The 21,678-nt window shown below is 47.0% G+C and overlaps 2 protein-coding genes across 2 annotated transcripts in view; one reads left to right on the forward strand and one right to left on the reverse strand.

Moving 5' to 3' along the window:
* Positions 1 to 21,678, reverse strand: part of LOC135909271 (acetylcholinesterase-1-like) — a 651,651-nt gene that overhangs the window by 290,334 nt on the left and 339,639 nt on the right. The window contains exon 4 of the mRNA XM_065441182.1: positions 16,059 to 16,118. The gene's annotated coding sequence lies outside the window, so the exon portion shown is untranslated. The remainder of the gene's footprint in view (positions 1 to 16,058; positions 16,119 to 21,678) is intronic.
* The window catches only part of LOC135909284 (zwei Ig domain protein zig-8-like), a 266,552-nt gene that overhangs the window by 42,106 nt on the left and 202,768 nt on the right, over positions 1 to 21,678 (forward strand). The gene's annotated exons all lie outside the window — the stretch shown is intronic.

Here is a 21,678-nt window from a genome sequence, read left to right on the forward strand (position 1 = left end):
CGATCGTTCGGTGCCGCGTAACCGTTAACGTGAAAGGAAATAAGCACGTTCTCCCTGGCCCTTCCAGAAAGGCTGGTAAAAGAAGTTATTATCCGGGAAGAAGAGGTAGGCGGAGGCACGAGTAACGGCGGAGGAGAAGGCGCACTGAAGAAATTTTGAGAAACACACCTCTGCATGCTAATGTGGCCTTCAGACACCGAACCTATATTTCACGCTACCGCTTTTAATCTCCTTCATTCATTTTCCTTCTTTTTCTTTCTTTTTCTTTTTTGTCGCAGCGCGAGAAACCCGCATGGAAGAAAACGGACCCATCCTTTACTATATGCTCACGCTCTGCATTAAAGCTTCATTAAACCGAGTTTTCTCCCGATGTACGCGCCCACTGTCCCCTTATCTTCAGAACTGCCTTCTCCTTTTGTCCACTCCACCGCTATAGCACACCAGACGCTGCAATGCCCGGGAAGCAGCGCATACGCCGTGTCCATCCACCTGCCCTTAATAAGGCCTTCTCGCCGCCGCCACCACCTCCCACGTGGCAATCCTTAGCGCCTGTGTAAGAGCCTCCGACGACGGCGGACCACCAGCACCGCCCAGCGCCACCGGGCACCCTGTGTTTTTCGTTTCGCTTTCGCCAGGGGTTTCCGAGGGAGGCGTGATAAATGGCGCTTCTGTCGCAGATTCATCACCCGCGATCCCGGAGCAGCCAGCCCTCCTAGTGGAAATCTAGTAGCCCGGATCGTGTTCGGTGCCGCGCCGCTGTTCTTGCCGCCCGTTGGCATTCATTCTCTCTCTCTGTTTCTCGACTATACTTTTTTCCCTCTTCTTCACCTCGCGCTCTATCTTCCCTAGGCTAGCAGGCGTGTGACGTGCGTGTCTGCCTGGCACGCGGCCTGTCGTCGGCCCAATGAAAGGGGAAAGCCGGAAACAAAAATGCAGCGGCAACAGCAGCGTCAAGGAGAAACAGGTCTCTCTCCGCCAAGCATCGCACGGTTCGCTGCTTGCCGTGTGCTCCGAGCCTCGCGCTGCCGCCACTGCCGTCGCCACTTCGTCGTCGACGGCTGGACGCGGCTGGCGCCAAGAAGGCTTACGTCTGAGAGCCCGCGTCCACCCTCCTCCATTGCGCACAGCATAGCGCTAGGGACGACGACGACTCGCCGGGACGACCTTTTATGCTGCAGCCGCCGCCTCGAGGAAGAGACAGCGAAAGCATGGCAGGCAACTTTCGCACAGGGGAACGACGTGCCTCACCCCCCCCCCCCCCCGATCCCCGCATCCTTCCGAGAAAGTGCAGTAATAAATAAAACAGAAGCAAGGTCGCGCGCGTCCTTCAGGCGGCTGCGCGGCGAACGCTTTCGCGGGGCCATGTACCCTGAGTAGAAAGGCGGGGAAAAAAACATGAAAGTAGACCACTGCACATCACTCCGCATAAATACATCTAACGGAGCGCTCACAGCTTTCTCTTTGTCAACGAGCTCCACCGCCGTCGCAGCCCCTGAGGAGAAGCATTTTTATTATCACGCAATGGGACGCCTGTCTAAGACTGCGACCGAGAGCGCCACCATTTATGCACCTGTCTTTTGAGGCACGTCAGGCGCACGCGTGCGAGCGCCGTGCTGCCCCACTGTCGCGAGTTGCTCGGACGACGCGGCGCGCACACGCGCGACGCGTTTCCTTTTCTCCGATGTGTAGCGAGGGCTTCTCCGTGCAGCCGTCGATCCGCTCGGGCGACTGTACCCTGTCGTTCCTCGTCAACGCCTCTGTCGCGTTCGCCGTGCCTACGCCACAGATCTTCGTCTTTCTCTCCACAGCAACTTTTTTTTGCCTCTCCACTTCTATTTCTTTCCGGCCAGCCTAAGTGCCCGCTTCGGTAACTGCCGGCAGGTGCAAGCCGGCGTCTGGTCCGTCGATTCCTTTTATGCCAGCCGTCCAACTACGACATGTACTCGTGTAGCAAGGGAAGGAAGGCGACAAAAACGAAGAACAAGATAGTCACTCCAGCGAAACCGGAGGCAGTCTCGTCAGTCCCTTTCGACACATCACTTCTTCCGGGCAGAGCAAAGGGTGTCGGATCTGGGAAGTACCGGGTGTTCATCGCCAGCGCAGATCCAGCGAAAGCACGCACACTCGCCGTAGCGATGGCATCCGGAAGCGAAGGCGGGCGCCGCCGCTGCCGCCCCGAGACGCGCTCCTTTATGAGGAGCTGCACGGTGATTGATGGAATGGATTTTGCGCACCGGCTTTTGTGGCCGTCGCTGCGACGTCGACCCTAACCGCCGTGTTCTCCACTCCGCGTAATGGCTGGGCCGCGTCGTGGGCGTACTGTCTTTTCCTTCAGGCTTCCTCTCTTTCAGACGTTCGCCCATCACAACCCTCGCTGTCCCAGTCGTTTCCCTTCCTTTTCTTACCCAGTGCGCTCATTTTCTCAATACTTTTCTCAAGGCCATCGGGGCAATACGGTTTCGTCGGTTTTCGCAGCATTTCCTCGCCGGCCCCTGGCGCTATCGATTTCTCTACTTTCACGACTCACAGGAGCGAGAGGGCCGGAGCGAGGACTTCATTTGCGTTTTAAAAAACTTCATCAAAGCCTACACGCATTTTTTCTTCTCTTATTGCCTGTAATTTATGCGGGTGCTGGGCGCATAAGCACATTCAGGCAAAAGTTGAAAAGCGCTGCCGAGACTGAAGAAGCACCTGCGTCATTTCGGGCTTTATGTTCCCGTTGCTTACCCATCCGCATGTATACTGAATGAGCGCTTTCTTGGAGTGGGTTTAATCATCCGCTCGTGCACGTGTATAACTTCAACGTTCCATATTACTTGCCGATATGCAATACCTTTAAGGACACGCGTATATAATATACGCGGTGTTCTTCTTTAGAACTAAAAGATTAATTACGAAAGTATCATCGAACCCAAGTCGAGTAGGCACGCAAATCTGCAGATCACTATTATGTCGAGCTGTACGTTCAGTGAGGGGAAGTAATGAGCCATAACGTTCAATTCGTTCGCAATACCTCGTTGAACCCTGTTCAACGAGGTATTGTTCAACGAGGTATTTATCCTGTTGAACAGGATAAATAGGTTTCATTGTGTCAGCATCATTTCGTTCCGTGCAACCGTTTAGCTATATTTTTCAGCAGCATTAGCAAGCGAGTTCTGCGGCTCGGCGGCTAACAGCGTCAGCTTCCATCAGAGTCATTATTTCTATGTAGTTGATTAATATTAATCACTGTTCAACTGTTCGCGTTTTAAAATATACAGAAAAATTTATATTATGATAAGCAAGGCGATCATTATCACGGGCAAAGCGGTGCCGATAATCTAGGATGTTCATCGTCTAAGTTTACCCTCGACCTAGGTACTTAATTTCTCGAACAGGCACGCCGTGAGCGCTACTATATGTAAGCCCTGAAGCATATGGCGACAGCCAGCCAACAACGGCGTCGTGTACCGTCAAGCCTTAAATGACTTACCAGCAGGGCCCATGATGATGATCATCAAAATGTTTTCATTAAAGGTTGGCTCAAAGGCCTTTTAGGTGGATAGAACTCAAAAAAGAAAAGAAGCTCTCAGCTCATTTATGAGGAAAATAAATACAAACAGCAGGGGCTTCGCCGCAGGTCCTGCATCACTGAGTGTGTAATAAGGCGAAATTGCGGCGGCCACTGACGATGGGTGATCGAAAAACGTGATGGTTATGAGAATTATGTAAAAATAGTCTCCATTCATATAATGGCTGTTTCGAGTTTCTTGTACAAGCTACGTGAATGACATATATGCTACGAACAAAAAAAAAGAGGTTTCCGTATTACGTAAACTCCATTATCTCTCGAAGGAACAAATAATGAAGTGAAGAAAAAGAGAGAAGTATAACGAGAGAGAGAGCGGGGTGGGGGGTGGGTGGGGGGGGGGGGTGTTAACCGGAGCATACTTTCAGCTGCCTACGGGAAGGAGATCAAACGGCGAGAAACGTAAAAGATACAAAAAGGATAGTAATCCTCGGCGCTAAAGTTCACACACCGCAATTGCTCAATGGCTACGGTGTTCTGCTGCTGAACGCAATGCCACCGCTCGATTCCCTGCTACGGTGGCGGCATTCGTATTGGAATGGAATCCAGAAATGCTCATGTGCTGTTTTTGGGGCGCACCCTAAAGAAATCTAGAGGATCAAAACTTATCCGGAGCCATCCACTACCATGTGAATCATGTCCCATGTGTTGCTTTAGAGCGTTAAAATCAATCAATCAATCAATCAATCAATCAATCAATCAATCAATCAATGAAACAATTGAGTCTTGGATACATAGCATATGTGCTACACCTTACTTGATGGGGAACATGCGGCTTGCCTACTGTATGGCCACCGTGTTTCAATTCTCCAGTATATCCCATCTCAGCATCAGTTCCAGCTACATGCCGAACGGACAAAAAAAGAAAACTGTGTTATAGAAATTGTCACTCACAAAGATACCATAATACCAACCCAGGCAGGTCTAACCAGATCGAGAACTTAAGCTCAAATTGGGGGATTATAGAAGCATTCTAGGCAGAATTGGGCGCGTTTCATGCGGAGGCTTTATGGCGTAGCCCACGCCCTACGTAGCATAGAAACATCCGCAACCGGAAGGCCTAATAGCACCAAGCCTGTAAACATGCAAACTAGGGATTAAAATACGGAGCGCCTAAGCCTCAACGCAAGACGGGTACAGCGTCTCATACGTGAGCCTCAAGCGCTTCCAATTGACCCTTAGTGCACGACTTGCGCTCACCAAGAGTGTTCGGAGAGATATAATGGAAAAAGAGAGAGGAGAAAACGGCAGTGAAGTTAGATAACATGGCACCCGCTAGACTGCGCAGCGAAGGTAATGACGAAAACGGGGTCAAGAATATGAGGAGAAATGTGAAAAAAACCCAATCGCAAATGCCATATAGGAGCCGGAGAATTTCGCCTCTTCGGGCAGAGTATGCGGCCCATAAAACAGTGCACGCAAGGTATAAGCGAACGCCCGCTCGGAATCGTCGCGTTCTCGACTCCTCCCGCCATCCCTCGCCCCTCGTTCCCTCTTTACCCTCTGCTCCACTACCGTCCGGCTGCGAGCACGTAAGCCACGTGCGCAACGGCGATAAGCGAGGTCGTAATGACATCGCCACCACCGCCAGCGACAAATATCTCGGCTTAGCGCTGCAAATAACGCCGCATCGTCTCGATGCTCACTCGATCTCGTTTTCTTTCTTTTTTTTTCTTCCTCTGTCTCGAGCGACTGCAGTGCCGCGGTCCGCGACTGCGATAGCAGCGGCCCTAAGCCCTCGCGCGAAGGATTATTCATAGCCAGGATCACATTGGCTAATTAATGTCAGCAATGGCGCGCGGCCTCAGCAGAGTGTGGCTCACGCGATCGCGCGCGCTAGACATTTGCGGCGTGCGCTTCCTCTGCCAGGATGCACGTATCGTGTAATAGTAAAACGCGGTAGGGACGCAGCAGCGTATGTTCCATGCGCGGCGTGTCACCCCGCTATAGTCACCCGCATGCACTACATTGTTGCTCCAATGAGGCAGACACGACAATTCAACGACAGACACGGTTCACCCAGCAGGGGCCTACCTCGATCTAGTGCAATCATTCCAATCACTACACCTCACGCGCGGTGTCTGAGCAAAGTAAAAAACAAAGAACTGAAACGAAAAAAACAGACAAGAAGGAGTCGCAGGTAGCGAAGCTTAATACGAGCACAGAAAGAGTGTGGGGATGTCCCGAATGAACCCGCTGTACGGTACGTTTTTAGTGTTCTCCATTGGTTTTACTGCCTCGTCAGCACCTCGGCCGCTCTCCGTGTGGCGCGAGCGGGCAGTAACCGCAACGGGAGGCGCTGTGCGGGCGGCCGTCGACGCCTCGTCATGGTCTCGCCGCCGTCGCAACTCCGGCCTCTCTGTGGGTGCGCGGTCCGCTTGGACGCGCGCGAGAACTCGCTACGCGCTCAGAGCACCATATAGCGCCGCCCCATTTACGAGCGTGGAACGCTTCAGCCGAGGGTGCGTCTTTTGCTCATCTGTACTGGCACCACCGTGATGCTTCGTTAGTATACTAGGTGCTTGGCTTTGGTGGCCCTTCTCATTCTTCCCTTTTTCTCTCCGTTATACGGCAAGAATCCTCGAAGAAATGAAGATAATAATAATAATAATAATAATAATAATAATAATAATAATAATAATAATAATAATAATAATAATAATAATAATAATAATAATAATAATAATAATAATAATAATCTTTATTTAGGCACCACAACAAGCGACATACGAAAACGGTATTATCTAAGTCTTTAAAGACTTCTTTGACTGGGCCCCGCTGAATCGGCTACAGCGATGCGGTTATGCAGTCAAAGAGAGAGAAAAGAACATTACGATGCTCAGACAAGTAGAGTAATAATAATAAGCGATATTAAGTTTTATTACTGCGTTGCATTATTCGAATACGACAGGAACAGCTTATGACCTTCAGTGCAGACTTTCACTGGATAACAATATACCGAAGCAACATTGTTCAATCAAAATTGAGCCCGAGCCCAGAGCTCGAAGCAAACTCAATCTACGAGCGCAGCTCCGCAGTCGCTCGTTGAAGCACCTGATGAAAAAAAAAAATAAGGAATATCTGGAATTCTGCACAAGCTCAGTATATTACATATTTTATTTGATTGCGTTGAAGCAATAAAATAAAATAGCTGCAGGACTCCTTGGCTATTCGCGCGAGTGTGATAAAAGCCCCATGTGTGATAGCCCTGGGTACTAAAACGCACCTATAAGTAATCTGATATCATTATGAATGCAGCCTCGCGATTTGCAGAAGAACTTACCGCGACCTTATCTCAGAAATATTGCAGAAACATCTCAGACCTTAGACTCTTACCGCGAACACTCTGCATTGTAGAGAGAGAGATTCTATCTCTCTCTCTCTCTCTCTGATCGCAATGGTAACTTAGAGATAAGAAACATAGCTGATAAACGACGAACATACACAAACAAAGGGCTATAATCTAATATCTAAACAATCCCTCTCTCTCTTTCTCTCTCTCTCTCTCTGTTTACAATGGTAATTAGAGACAAGAACTATAGCTGACAAACGAGGAACATACAGAAACAAAGCGATATATTCTAATATGTAAACAAAGGCGTGCAATAAAAAGCGTAACAGATGGTGGCGCCGAATAGAATTGTCAATTAAGGTGATGGTCCAAGAATATCGCATAGAGGCCTTAACGTGTACGGGGATCTCTAGTGCGTTTAGGGAGCAGGAAGCGTTCGGTTAACAGGATTCTGTAGCGTGGGAGCATCTATCTAAATACATGGGAAATGAGAAATCGTTGTTCTGAGTAACTGCCGCGCCAATTCTGATAGTGTTTGTTGCATTTAAAAGAATACGTTAAAATATTGCAACTTTAGGAAGTGAACTTGAAATGTACGTCATCAAGTGTTCAAGAAAATGTGATCAAAGTTACAATATATGAAAAACGACTCCAGTACTTATTTTATAATTGTAAAACTCCGCAATTGTGCAAAAGATATGACAGTTCTGTAAACCGAACTCGATAATACATCTAAATCAAATTAATTTGAACCTACTGATGCCTCTGAAGACGAGAAAATTCATGAATATTACAATGATCTGAAATATAACGCTATTTGTGAGTAGGACTTTCGCAAAACCCTTGTAAACACTAACAGTTTCTGAGTTGTGAGTTTTGTTATCAAATTTGTCCCCAATGCTCTCACAGGTTCCGTTCGTAAAAGTGCAGTGTCTGCTCTTCCTGCACTTACGGATTAGTAAACTTTGTGTTCTTATGTTTTTTTTTTAACTTACTGAATTTCAGCAACATTTGTAAAAAATGCGAGATCCTAAATCAAATTTCTGCTTCCCACAGTTGCTAGAATTTATCTTTCTCTGTCAAATGAAATGAGATCGTGGGGATCCAACCTCGGTCCCCCAACACAGCAGCCTGATTCGTTAACCACTAGCCTTAATCGAATGCACACTTCTATTGTGCCAACGCCAACTAGATCTTGGTGATGATCCCGGCGTGTGGCACATCGCCTAGCACGGGTGCGCGAGAGAACAAGCGCGCGTGCCAGTTTTCTTAATGCAAAAACGCAAGAAAGGAACCTACGTGCTTAGAGCTTTTGATTAACCATTTCACGCAAGCTTCACGTCATATAAATTCGAAGATCTGTATAATCTTTTTTCTATTCTATTCGCATGTGTTATTCTCCTTCGCAATCTTGTGTCAGTGTTTATGAAGGGTGTTACAGTTCGTTGGCTCTAGACCGCAGCTCTGAGGCGCCCGTTCCTGCGGCAAGGGTCGGCGCGGGCGGCGTAGCCAAGCGAAGGAGCACAGCGAAAGACGAAAGAGCGAACGCGGAGCGAGAGATGAATGGCACGAGCCGCGAACGGTGGCTACCAACGAGAGCGGCTCATTCGGAGACAGGCGCGCGGGAAATCGGCCTTTTTCATTTTCCTGCGCTGCCCACTGCCGCACGCCGCTGGAAACGTTTCGGAAGCGTGTCGGGGCTTTCGCCGCTTAATTTGTGTACCTGCGCCCACGTTGAGTGCGTGTCAGTTGTGCATTTCGTGGATCGCGAATCATTATTAATGACTTCTCCGGGACAAAACGTCGTTCCTGGAAGCCATAAAGCACTGAATGATTACTGGGTTTGCAGGCCTGAGTGCGCTGTTGTGCAAACAGTGCGGCCGATAAAGGCATGCTGAGTTCCCTTTGCTGACACAGCCGCCTTGGAGTTTGTTTTCGCCGATGTCTGCACCTGGAGTTCGCTTTTTATATTTTTAAACATTATTTAGACATTTCTCATATTCAAGAAGTCTTCCAGCGCAGCCTTCCGAGTCGGATTTATAAAAGCGGTGCACTTGTTTCCATCGACATCTACAGACACAGATCGTTGTTAGCGTCAAACATTGTGAAAAAGGCGCATTGATGATATGAAATTATGTCAAAACGTACCAAAACAGGCATATCCGCATATGTGCCTCATTGTTCCACCCTGAGACACTAAACAATGGCAATTAAACAACGGCAACTGTGATCTATATAACATATTACGGGCTGTTACAGTTTACACGTACCATAAAACATTATTAGAGAGAGCTGTGCCCGCATAAATTCAGTGCTAAGTTGTAGGCCATGCTGTTCTTTCGAGAAAACACGGATACCATCACTGATACCGTTGGTATAACTGAGTGAGACGGTTGTTTATGCTGCTGTATACAGAATGCATCGTCTCTTGTTTCCTGTTTGACGCAGAGGTAAGCAATACATCTCTGGAATTGAGAAATATGTCAGCATAAGAACACGTACAGACACACCCATCTACGTAGCGAATGCGCCCGGCACCCGGGTACGGTGACGTAGAGATGTTGGCACAGCGCTGTGTCGCCGCTTGCCGCTGATTGTGTATGGGCCGCCGTGGGAAGTGTAGTTGATTTCAAATCACTAAACACAGAGCTGAACTGTAAAAGCAGTTCCCCTCGTCCTATAACTGCCTACATTTCAGTTCAAATCCGCAGGTAGCGGTTGCACGAAAACGACGGTGCCAGGCTTAACCTTCGCTTAACAGGATCAACATTGGCTTAAACTTCATGTGCACGGGTTCAGAGGGTTGAAGCTTATGCATTTCAGCTTCGTAGGCATGTCCTGACTCACTTTGAGCGCGATTAATTATATATACAAGCGAAGGCGCTGTCGCTATCGCGTTATCACTTCGATGGCAGATCACGCAGGGTTCGGCCGAACGATGGTTGGCACACTGATATTGTCGGTGCCGTCGACAAGAAAGCCCGTCGCAGTGCGATAACTCGCGCTCGTCGGTTGCATTGTTGTCGGCCTCATATGATAAAATGCTTTAAGTGACGCACAGTACTGAATAGTGGGTGAATCGTTGATGTGAGCATTTTGTCGGTCTCGTATCGACCCAGTGTTAAATACGTGAAGTCAGGCACGCGCTGCCACCTCCAGCCAGAGAGGACCGACGCAGCAAAAAGACTTCATCAGCAACGTGATGTTTTTAAGTGTTGCCCAGTGTAACGCACGGGTTTTTCATCTACTAGCCATCAATGAAAGGCGGTACCTACATGGATCACGGTGCAGTACGAACCACTCGGACGAAGCCCTGGCCATTTTCTATTTTAAAGTGGAGTTGCACTCTTACGCACCGCACGTTTTCGGCACTGCAAGGACGTCGAGCTACCAGTGGAATTTCAACGCGGTCATGGCCACGAGTGCTTGCAGCAGCGCGCGTCCGAGCGCTTAGTTTTATTTGTATTTTTTTTTCTGGGGCCTTTCCGGCGAGCAGGGACGCGCGCTACCCTTAGAAAACGTTTCGCGACGAAACCGCGAGGGCAGGGCGCATGCGCCATGGCGCCATGTAAAAGGCGGATCGGCGTCACACGGGCTCGCCCGACCGCTCGATGCGTTCTCGTAGGTGGTCTCAGCCGGACCGCTTGTTTCGTACTATCGTCTGCTCGCCTCAGCTCTCGGCCACGCCTGTTTGGTTAGCTTGGTTCGGTCTCAGTCGCGCTCGTTCCATGCGAGCGCGACCGAGTCATGCTAGATTGTCATGCCTTACGATTGATTTGTAATCTGATTGTATGCGTGACGCGAATTGTGTAGTTCTTTCTGGAAGCCACGCGGCAGCAGCGACTACGCTGGAACCTTCGACGAGTCATGTAGAAGAGCCGACGCGCATACCCGCAGAACACATTTTTGACGATCGCCAACTCTACTACATGTCTCTCTCAAATTTTTTTCCTCAATATATGGGTAAATGGAAGCACGTATAGAGGTAGGCTCAGATTGAGTATTAGGGAGTATGGTAATCCTCGCTGAATCATTAACAGCCAGAACACATACTTAAACGAGCCTTGATGAAGGAATTGTCGTTGCCCGCACCAAGCTAAAAGAAACACACATGTAAAAATTCAATATATCTAAACAAGTAATAGACAGTTGCGCCTCAAATGAACACCTAGACCGTGAAAAGCGTCGTAGTGAGATATTTCGTGCCATTTATGTCCGTAAGTTATTCTCTAATATCGGAATCGAAATTAGTGGTCTTTCACCCGGCACTATAAGAGAGCCAGGCCGCTCAGCCATAGTGGTGGGCGTATTCTCAAAGAACCTCTAACAGCGCACCGCATTTTAAGGTACTTCGTAATCCGCACACCTGCAGTTTTCATTAAGTAAAAGATGGCCGACACTCTCTCCGAACAAACTTTTAACTCGGGTCTAACAGAAAGGCTTTGAGCTTGGTGCTGTTGGCTGCTTCGTTCTAACAAGGCGGAATACAAGCGCGTGCTAAAGATAACTAAAAAGCAGCTATGCCAACCGAGATGAGCATCTTAGCATTTTCACACGGTAATATATAGTCTCTAGTGAAAAAAGAAAAACATTAATCAAATATTAAAAATAGAAAATGACCGAAACAACAAACACGAGTCTCTGTGTGCATTGATACTTCCCTGATTGTTGGAGCAGATGTCCCTAAATAAGAAAGTTCTCCCCGAGAACAAAAAGCTGTTGCTCCAAGGTACGTTAATGGTCACGATCCGACTATTGTATGAAGTTTAAAAACGGATAACGTGAATGTTTCACAATCCTAGTCAACGAAAGCGTAGTGGTTGTAGACAATCCCGTGTTCTTTGGAGCTTGCGGGACTTTCGTGAACTAGCTTTAGGTGTCACTATATTACGCCCAATTTTTTTCGCATTTTGTTGTCTTTCGAAGCCAGTTTAGTTTCATGAGAAAAAATGCATATAACTTTCTGACTATCAACTCACACTGACTGCACGTTGTTAACAGATAAGCTGGATTTTTTAACTTCCATTAAGCCGTCACTCCGTCAAGCCCAGTTTACGTAGCGTCTAGTGAAACGCTGCCAAAATAAGAATGTAGAATCCACGCCAGCATACTAATTTCTAAATCTTAGCGGATAACGAGGCTAACACAGCCACAAGCACTGCATATCACAGGAACGAATGCTAGAACTTTAGATTCCGTTTGTAACGCCGCCACCGGAAATTAATGGCAACAGCTGTAGTGGTCCAATGATCCTCCAAAGCCCGGGTGGTAATCATATTTCGAGAGCTACAGCAGAAATAAAAGCAGGGCGCCTAATGAAACGGTGCGCAGATGACATATTTCAGGTGTCGTAAATTAATCTAAGTTATTTTAGAGGGACTCTCCCGGCTTTGCAAGGCGATACTCATTCCACGCTAATGGATTCCGTGCATTCGGTGGTCCGGGGTGCGAGTAAGACAAGTGAAAAATTTATTCTCAAGATTAAAATCTTCTTCGTTTCCTGCTTTGACGTATAGTATTCCTTTCCTTTTTTGTTTTTATTTGCGTGTAATTATCAGTCAGCAGAAAGAAAAAGGAGAATCGCAGTTTCCTGCGCAGGGCGTGGACAGAGATAAATTAGATTTGACCCGCACAAGAAATTAAAATTGCGTTAACCGCGCCTTTGTCCGCCACAAAGGTTTTATCTATTTCTGTAAAAATCCCTTCCCATTTGAGGTTTGTCATTTTTGTCCTACCTCGTCTTCCCTGTGAAACGCAAAAAATGTTAGGCGAACCCTGTTTATCTTGTATTCTGTTTAGTTTATATCACTGCAACGAGGGGGGAGGAGGGGGAGGGCAGAAGGTAGAGAAAATATTTTCCTGCACTTGCTCCATTGTAGTTGCTCACTTGGTTTTTATTCAGTGATGTTTATGCGTTTTGCCGATGTGCTCAATGAGTAGAATGTATTTATTTATTTATTTATTTATTCACAATGTAGTGACACTCATATTGAAGCAGACAGTTGGAAGTTTATACATAATAAAAATAATAATAATAGAAGCTCATGTTATACAAGTTTTAATCGAGCGCCGAAGTACATATCATATCGGAGCAAAACATATCGGAGCAAAACAGCGAGAAAGCAAAAGTATTTCTGAACAAGTATCCTAGTAGGGATGGCATAATACTATGTTAGCTTAAACAGCAAGTTCAGCAACCGCAATTCCAGTGAACATGTCAAGAATCTAAGGATACACAATTCGATACCACTAGGTACGTTAACAACACTCAAATATAGCGGGAAATAAACCTCAGCACTATAGAACTACTCAGAACTACAGCTTTAATGTCGTAAACTAGTCTCAATGTCGTCTCCTCAGTGTGTGCGCATGTAAGTGCCGATACGAGAATATCGGCAAATATGGTTGGAAAATGATTTATTTTGTATCCTAAGTTTGTCCCGAGCGGCTTATATAGACCTTTACAAAATGATGTTTAGCGAGATCTGTGAAATCGCTCTGGGCACTAATGTATGAGGCCCAGTCTGTGTATGAGCCATTTCCACAGAGTGACTACTTCTGCTGTGTTCTGTGTGTGATCGTCTTTGTGCTGAATGCCTTACGTACGACTGTTTAAATTATACGATGCGATGTGCGTATACAGCATACGTAAAGGCAGATAAGAAACTTGGAAGATAAGCTCTTTTAAGGAAAAGCTCTAAGGAATCACATATGATCTAAATAATGAGAGAGTGAAAAAGTACAAAGAAAGACAGGGAGGTTAACCAGATTATCTTCGGTTGGCTACCCTGTACTGTGGTAGAGGCAAATGGATGCGACAGGTGAGAGATAATAAAGGATAAAGAAAATGGAGAAAAAAACATACGCCCACACACACACACACACCTACACGTACACAAAATACACACGAACTGTTTCTGTAAGCACTGTATCATAGTGATTCGTACGACAACCTGATAGGCATAATAAAGTCTCCAGAATTTTCTGCAGATTTGTCACAGAATTCGAGAGACAACTCTATCTGTGTCTGTATTGTTATACTAATATAGCGTAAAAAAACGTTATTGTACTTTGGAGGTCACGCCTTTTGGAGCGACTCCTTCGCTATGATCGCGCCCGCGGCTATGTCATGATAGATAATTTTTTAGGCACCTACCGAACTTTCTTTAACGTAACTACACCGTGAATCTATGTGCACTCACGTTTCCCTGAGTAACGATCAATATCGTGCGCGATTATAGGCTTTCTCTTTTTCTTTTCTGAAGTTGTATGTGCACGTTGTGGCCAACACATAGGCTTCAGCGAAGAAGAGTGACGTCTGCTCAAGCGGCATCACCACCTGCAAGCAGCTCGTGGATTCTGTGCTTGGCCTAACGTCTTCGACCACTGCCCGTTCACCCGCGTCCTATATCTTAATAAACCTCACAACATTTGGTGCAGGCGGCGGGTATACAGAGTTCAAGAGTGAACGATGACTTAATCTTAACGCATATGGCACCTCAACCTAACTTAATAAAATCGAGAACAGCGTTTCATAAGATACCGATACTGGCACGAGCGACTACGTGAAAGGAGTCATTAACGATCTCGTGTCTTATGGTTGAGTGATCGGATTTAAAGTCCCAAATGATACCGGGGCTGTTATAGATATAGTGCAGAGTTCCGGCTTAATTTTGACTACCTGGATGTATTTAGCCTGCAACCATTATCTCAATACACGAGAGTTTTTGCATTCAGCCACCACAGAGAGTCTGCTACCGTCGATAATCCAACCAGTGACATCGTGCTCCTCTCACGTGACAGCCTGACTGAGTGCATACGAAGAAAGCTCTGATGACGAGCGATAATTTATAAGCATAACAGCACTCTCTTCGTTATTTCGAACAACTCTCGAGCTTTCGGGTTTCTGTGTAAGAGTGTAGAAAATTTATTTGTGGGTTTTATTTATTTCGAAACTAAGCATGCTTTCCTGTTTTCTCAAAGACAGCTAGACGGTCTAATGCTCGGAAAAGAAGGAGGCTAAACGACGATGCTGACAATTTCAGGGTTTTATTTTTTCTTTCTTTCTTTCTTGTTGAAGCGGATAAATGCCAATGCCGTCCTGTGTCCTTTCTTTCTTCCCGGTACGCTCTCATTTTATCTGGCATTTGACGAGGAAAGAAATAAACAGCTATTCACCCAACTGGTCTCGCTCGCCCTGCCCTAGTTCGATTATCATAAGGTCAAGAAACAGGAATAGTTAGGTTCGTGAAAGTATGGTAATATTCTCTGGGCTGCTTCCGCCTAGTATTGATTTTCCGCAAAACGGCGCTGGTTTGAGCAAATTGGTAGTCCACTGCTGCAGGCTTCCCGTGGAGAGAGGACATACGCAAAGAAGAGGCGAAAGAAACAGAAAGATAAGCCGCCCTCATTTTCTTACTATCTTCCTGAGACAACTTTCAGCCTTGTATAACTCGCAACCGAACTATGGATCACTGCTCCCTAAGGTTCAGGAAAAAATATAAGAAAGTAAGAAAACATCATTTAGGCGCGTCGCTCAGGCAACGGTACATTAGAGCCTGCTTCGTGACGTAAATACTTTAATAAACTGAAGCGTGGGCTCACTTGAGAGTGTATTTTTTATTATATTTTTAGTGTCATGGAGAAACCTGCTCTTTTTTCGTGAACATGAAAACAAATCAAATATGAACCACATAAACGCAGGAAACCTTGTTTAGGTTCCGTGCTGGGAACGACACGCAAGAACACGATTTTGGGTGGCCGAAGGAGAAGCAGCCATGGGTCATCAATCTTTCAATATGCATCAGCACCAGTGACTCCGTAGCACGGAAGGTATTGGCTGTATATTTCAGTGATGCTTATCCAAAATTTATCGCCGTAATATTTGTTGTTGCCATGGTTACGTGACGGCCATTATTCTTTATAGTAAATGTCGGACGTATACACTTGACGTTTCCGAAAAAGTATTGCTTTTGTATTGAGCCTGCTTGACTGCATTAGGTGCGTAGTTTGTGACGCAATTCTGATAGGAAACGAGTCTCAAAAGGAGTAGTGGAGTGGTAAATTGCATAATGTAGTGAGATCTGTGCCTATGGATAATAAAATATAGTTTCCTTTCTACTGCGTGACGGTGCAGTGGATACCTCTCCTCTTTCTACTCCCCACCTCCTCCCCCCAAAAAGAGAGAAAGATCACGACCTTTTTGCAATCTTAGCGCTCCAGATGGCGCCAGCACGAAAGAGTAGGAGGCTTCAGCACCTGTTTAAGTAGAAAGAAGATGGAGGGAAATATAATCGGTGCAACTCATCCCTTGTTGCGTCACTGCATGTGTATAGTGCATATCGTGCCTACCACGGTATACCAGATGTTTAATAGGCCCACTGAACATAAGTCTTTTCTCTTTAGGGATAGGCGCCGATATTCTTTTTTCGAATACAGCAAGTACTGAAAAGAAAACTTCTTAAAGAGTAATAGCGATTTCATTGAGTAATAAATAAGAACAAACATTCATAATTAAGAGCATCAAATTATCGGAAACAACTGGTCTGCGAACATGCTGCTGTGATGAGCAGTAGTAAATAGTTTCAAACAAGGTTTGTTGAGATTGGTTGGTTCGCGAGTCCCTCAGTCCAGGGCGCTAATGACTTCGAGCAATTAAATGGCCCTTTAGGTACACAGTAAACACAAATTATTATCTAGCATTTCTTTCCTTGGGCATTAATTGAGGCACTGGTTGTGCGTGAGTCCACATTTCAATGTGCACTTGAGTGGCCAGGGCTTCAGATAAGCTAACAGCGTTTCTGAATTGGTGAATTTAAACAATCTTGATTAATTATGGGGTCAGTCAACAACTTGTGGTGTCGTGCCTAATAACCTACCCCTCCCCCCCCCCCCTTTCAACCCATCCCCCGTGCAAGTTAAATGCGGGAAATACATTTTCCGTGTACTTGTGTGTAAGGCTCATCTAAAACCTGTCCAAGTAAAAGGAGCCATCTTTTTGTTGACAACTCAACGCATCCAGCTAAGCAATACTGAACCCCATCAGTAGACGTGCAGTTTAAGTGAAAACAATTGAAGACTCTGCTCCGGCACTGAGATTTATTTGCCAAACACTTTGTAAGGACTTCAGTAATGAATCAGCACAACACAGTAAGCAACATTTTTCAACTGAACTCGGAAGTTCTAAAGAATAAAAAATTTAACAACACCAAAACTCGGTCACATCACAGATTCGCTCATGTGCGTTGTGTCGAGGAAACTTCTGACAGAGATTGCACGTTGGTGTGATTTCTACTTTAATTCAGCTGCCGCTTATTTGGCCTCCCTGGTGCAGAGGTAAATTTTACGCATGGTATTTCATTTGCAACAGCATTGGTTCGAGGTTGACTAACGATTCCCAAAAATATAGAGAAAGAAAACACAAAGGTGAGCATTTTTATTCGTCTGATATTCGCAACTAGCTTCTCCTGTCCAAATATTGTAAAATAAGCTACACGTATTACTGGGACCTTGGCGGTAATCTACAGACTTGACGATGAGTACCAGCTGACAGCAGATATTTCCGGTAACTTCCATATATATATCTTTAGCCTATCGATCATCCTTGCAATATCCTTGATATATGGGGCGCTTTCCAGTATATAAAACTAAAAGGTACTTCTCCTTTTCTAAATCAAGCGCCAGCAAGTTGAACCTCTTCCCTGCCATCAAGCCATTGCTCTCGTGCCTTTGATGTTCTTTTCTCGACATTGATAGTTAATGCGTCATCTAAGAAGTGCTTTAGCGTGTTCTTTTTCCGGAAGCCGACGCAGAGAAAAAGCAAGCGCGTGGCGCACTTCAAAGTGACGGCGAGCAGCGAAGTACGGTGCAGAATCCTGAGAAGAGCAACAAGTTTTCCTTGCGACGTCGGGTCTCTCGAAAGCCTATGCAGAAATCAAAGGCAACGAGCAGCTCTGAAATGGCTTCTGCATGCGGGCTTTGGATCCGCGGTCTCCGCACTGCCTTCCGCGTTATTGCTACGACTCACTGGAGACTTCGCCGCATAGACCTCGTTATTTCGAACGTAAATCAACATTCGGTGATAAACAAGGCACACTAAGTCGAACAATGTGTGCAACGAGAAAGAAACAAAGAAAGGCGAACCACGTCGGAAATCGGAAGCTGTAGCGGTACTGTGTAACTTTTCTTGCCGTCTCTCACGTTTCCGGCACTGAGGAGAATTGATACGAAAACATAAGCTAGATTTCTCGGCACGGGGCGAAGTGCTCGAGTGCGGTGTTTCCGAGCGCAGCAGCCGAAACAGAGCGTTTGCATTTGCATGCGGAGCAGCAGCTCCATGCTTGATTGAAAGCAACATCGCGAGTTTAAGGTATTCCAGAAAGGCGTTTTTGCCCAGCAACCCGGTCGCGACCTTAAATGTACGTTTACATATTTGGCAAGCGTCACGTAGATCGTAAGTAAAAAAGAAGAAGGAAAGAAAGTTCTGTCCTACAAGTACGTGGAGGCATTGAAAATTCGAGGCACAAAGTGTACGAGCACCACTGGTTTTGCTCACGAAAGTGGTCTCAAAACACCAATATACTTTCTAAGAGAAAGCGTCTTTCTATTCTTAAAGAATGAAACGTCGGAAAAACCTTTAAACGTCGACAGTGGGAAATGGATAGGAGTACGTCTGAAGAGCACAACACGCTTGCGGAGAAAGTGCTGATGCAGGCTATGACACTTTCACCGCTGTTGAGCTAGAAAATAAATGACAGTTTGTTCATTATAGAAGTCATGAAGAAAAGTCATTGTCTCATCATATCTTCAAGGGGTGTAACTTGAGGAATATCTTCGTAAAATTTCTGTTTTGTATTATCAAACGCCATTGAACAAACCGCTACATTAATTCAACTACAGCTCTCAAAGAGGCACACAATTTAAACAGCAAGTTAGGTTATAACTTTGGAAAATTTCCCCATAGTCTGGCACCAGCCGAAAACTGACAATAAGGATTTTCACGCTAGAAATCGCTGCGACTGTGAAGCCCCAAGAAGGGTGAGAAACTTGGATTTTCGCATATGCATGCTTACGTGCACGGCACAACGTGTACAGCCTAAAGCACATTGTCTTTCCGCGCAAAACGCCTATACGAACACAAGGAGACGTCACGTGGTATAAGCACTCTGGAAAAAAACTTCTTACAAGGCCGCATGATTGCTCCTGGCCGCCGAGTGCAGCGTGGATCAAGTGCAAACTAACATCCGCATACTACGACGTGTACGCGGAAGAAACACACGCATGCCAATTACGGCTGCGGAGAGCGGCGCGGTATAGATGGAGTCGTGCGCATAAATCGCCCTTAGGGGCAAGGAACACGACCGCAACGGCGGCAGCATCTACTTAACCCGTATCTGTCTTGCCGCGAGCTCGCAGCGTCGCGGGCGCGCTATTTCCCGTAACTTATTAGACGCGAGGAGCCGCGCGCCCCGAGCCCTATTGCTCCCGCGGCCATCACGCGGCGAACAAAGAAAAAAAAAAACAGGCGCGCGCGTGCGCCAAAGGGAAAAGAGGAAGACGTGCTTGCTCGGCTGCCATCCACAGAGTGTAGAGCGCGCGCATACGCGCCCCAATTTACTTAATGCCTCCCGTTGGTGACTGGGAAGAGAAGGGTGCGCTGGCGGGGAGTCGGGGAAAAGCGCCGCCCTGGTCAAGGCAGCGCTGTTGCCTCTCCTCTTCGTCGGTCCCATCTCGTAGTACGCCGCCGTCCGATGAAAGAGGGGGACACCCCGGAGTGCTGTCTGTCCCAGAACGGGCGGCCAGCGCGCGCACACATGGCCATAGAGCGATAGGCGCGGTGGCCAGCCCGCTCCTTATGCGCGCCGAGCAGCAGCAGACCTCCAATCTCGTCCATCGATCGTGGCCCGATCCTTGAGTTGGGACAGTGCGTCGGCGTCGTCGGCAGAAGAGGCACGACGCCGAACCTCTCTTCTTCGTTTCCTCCCTACACATCGTCTCGCTGCTACATCATACTAAATCCCTGCAGTGTTGTCGTGACTATAGAGCTGGCGTCAGCTAATCAAAAGTCGGATATGAGAGGATGTATGCCTCCGCAATGACTCCGTGTCGTGAGCCGGCGCCTCCGTTATTATCTTCCCTGGTTCATCGATTGGTCGGTGGCCGTTCTTACGAAAGCTGATGCGTATCAATCGACACCAAATGTGTTCGAGCCACAGGCACCGTGAAAAAGCGGATTTTTGTTCGTGTAGCCTCGGCATGGTAGTCCTCAGAAAGCGGAACACTGCGTTGTCGACCTGCATAAGCTGTAGCGGAAAGCAAGTGGAATTGTCCGCGCTGTGCGTCCGGTTTTCACTGAAATTAAACATTCTCGAAGATTCAACGCTCCGCAACGTTCGGCGTCAGCAGTACATAAAACGTTAAGCAACCCAGCACAGGAGCCGAGTTCACAACACTGTTCTCAAAAGTTCCTATAAAGCGCGACCAGCCAGTACGCTAGTTTGCATTGTTGGCGGTTCGTAACTTTGGTGGTTGGCTCAACCAAAACATTGGCGAAGGCGCTAATCTGGGCAGGGTTAAATTGCGCCATATTGTCGAATTCAGCCTCCTGGCACCTCTGATTGGTATAGATGGCTGTGGCGGCCAATCTGATCGGCTCAAAATGCTGTCATTGTAAAATTCGACAATATGGCAGAATTTTACAATGTTCAGAATAGCACCACAAGATAACAGTGCAGTGTATCTGGCCTCCGAAGCCGCTGGCGCCGGCTGTGCCTTCAGCTCCCGCAAAGGCTGCGCGGATTTGTACGGACGGAACACGCAGGCTTCCACTGCCGTTCTCGCGACCCAGCCAAGACCGATCAGTGCGCGACAGTGCACCAAACTCGTGGAAAGGCGACCGGGTTCTTCGTTTTCATGCTGCTGCCGCGGCTGCTATACTGCTGGCGCATCTCTCGGTGGTGTCATTCGCCATGGCCTTGCGCCTCTTCTGCAGCACTACTACTACACATACAGGCTCCCCCCATACATGTCGAGCCACCACCACCCGGCGCGGCATCCTACGCCCTGCGACTTATACATGGAGAAAGCAGAGACTCTCAATGCCCCGTCGGGGACCGCCCTCCTATGTTTCCGTCGCGATGAACCCTGTTACGCCGCGCCACTTGTGTCTGGATGCGCCCCTGCTCAATCGTGCGTCTCTTTCCTCCGCTGGCGGTGCCCGTTGTCTCTATTCGTATTGTACGCGCTCCTCCATTTCGCTACAAGCAGCATGTAACTAGACCTTGCCCTTGAAAACCGGCCTTCTTTCTTGCTCTCTGCTTCGTATTTGTTTGTTCACTTTCATTTTGTTTCCGACTTTCGCTGCACAAGCCTTGTCAACGACGGGCCCGCATTGCTTTTCTTTCACTTCCTGCGCATTTAGCATTCTGGGTTGCCTCGTGAGTGCTTCGAAGATGGACGTTTTGTCCTTTACTGCGTCGTTTGGTCTCTACATAGTATCTCCGTTGGGTGAGCTCTAATCACGTTCATCTCAGGGCTCATGCCGTTCACGTTTCCGTATGTAATTATTACCCCCCTCTATAGTTTTACGATATTATATTTTGTTCACTGGGGTCATATTCAAGAAAGACATTTACGCTAGAATTGTTCTTTAGAGTTAAATAAATTTTAGCCAATTCTGGAGCTGGACATATCATTAGTCAGTGTGGCCCGCCGATGGCAAAGAGCACTTAAGAAGAAAAGAGAAACATTTTCTAAACTCGTCCCCTGAGACCCTATTTACGAATATTTTCGTTCACAAATACTCTGTGCCATTCGTTGA

This window comes from Dermacentor albipictus, chromosome 1, assembly GCF_038994185.2.
Source record: "Dermacentor albipictus isolate Rhodes 1998 colony chromosome 1, USDA_Dalb.pri_finalv2, whole genome shotgun sequence".
Classification (NCBI taxonomy): Eukaryota; Metazoa; Arthropoda; class Arachnida; order Ixodida; family Ixodidae; genus Dermacentor; species Dermacentor albipictus.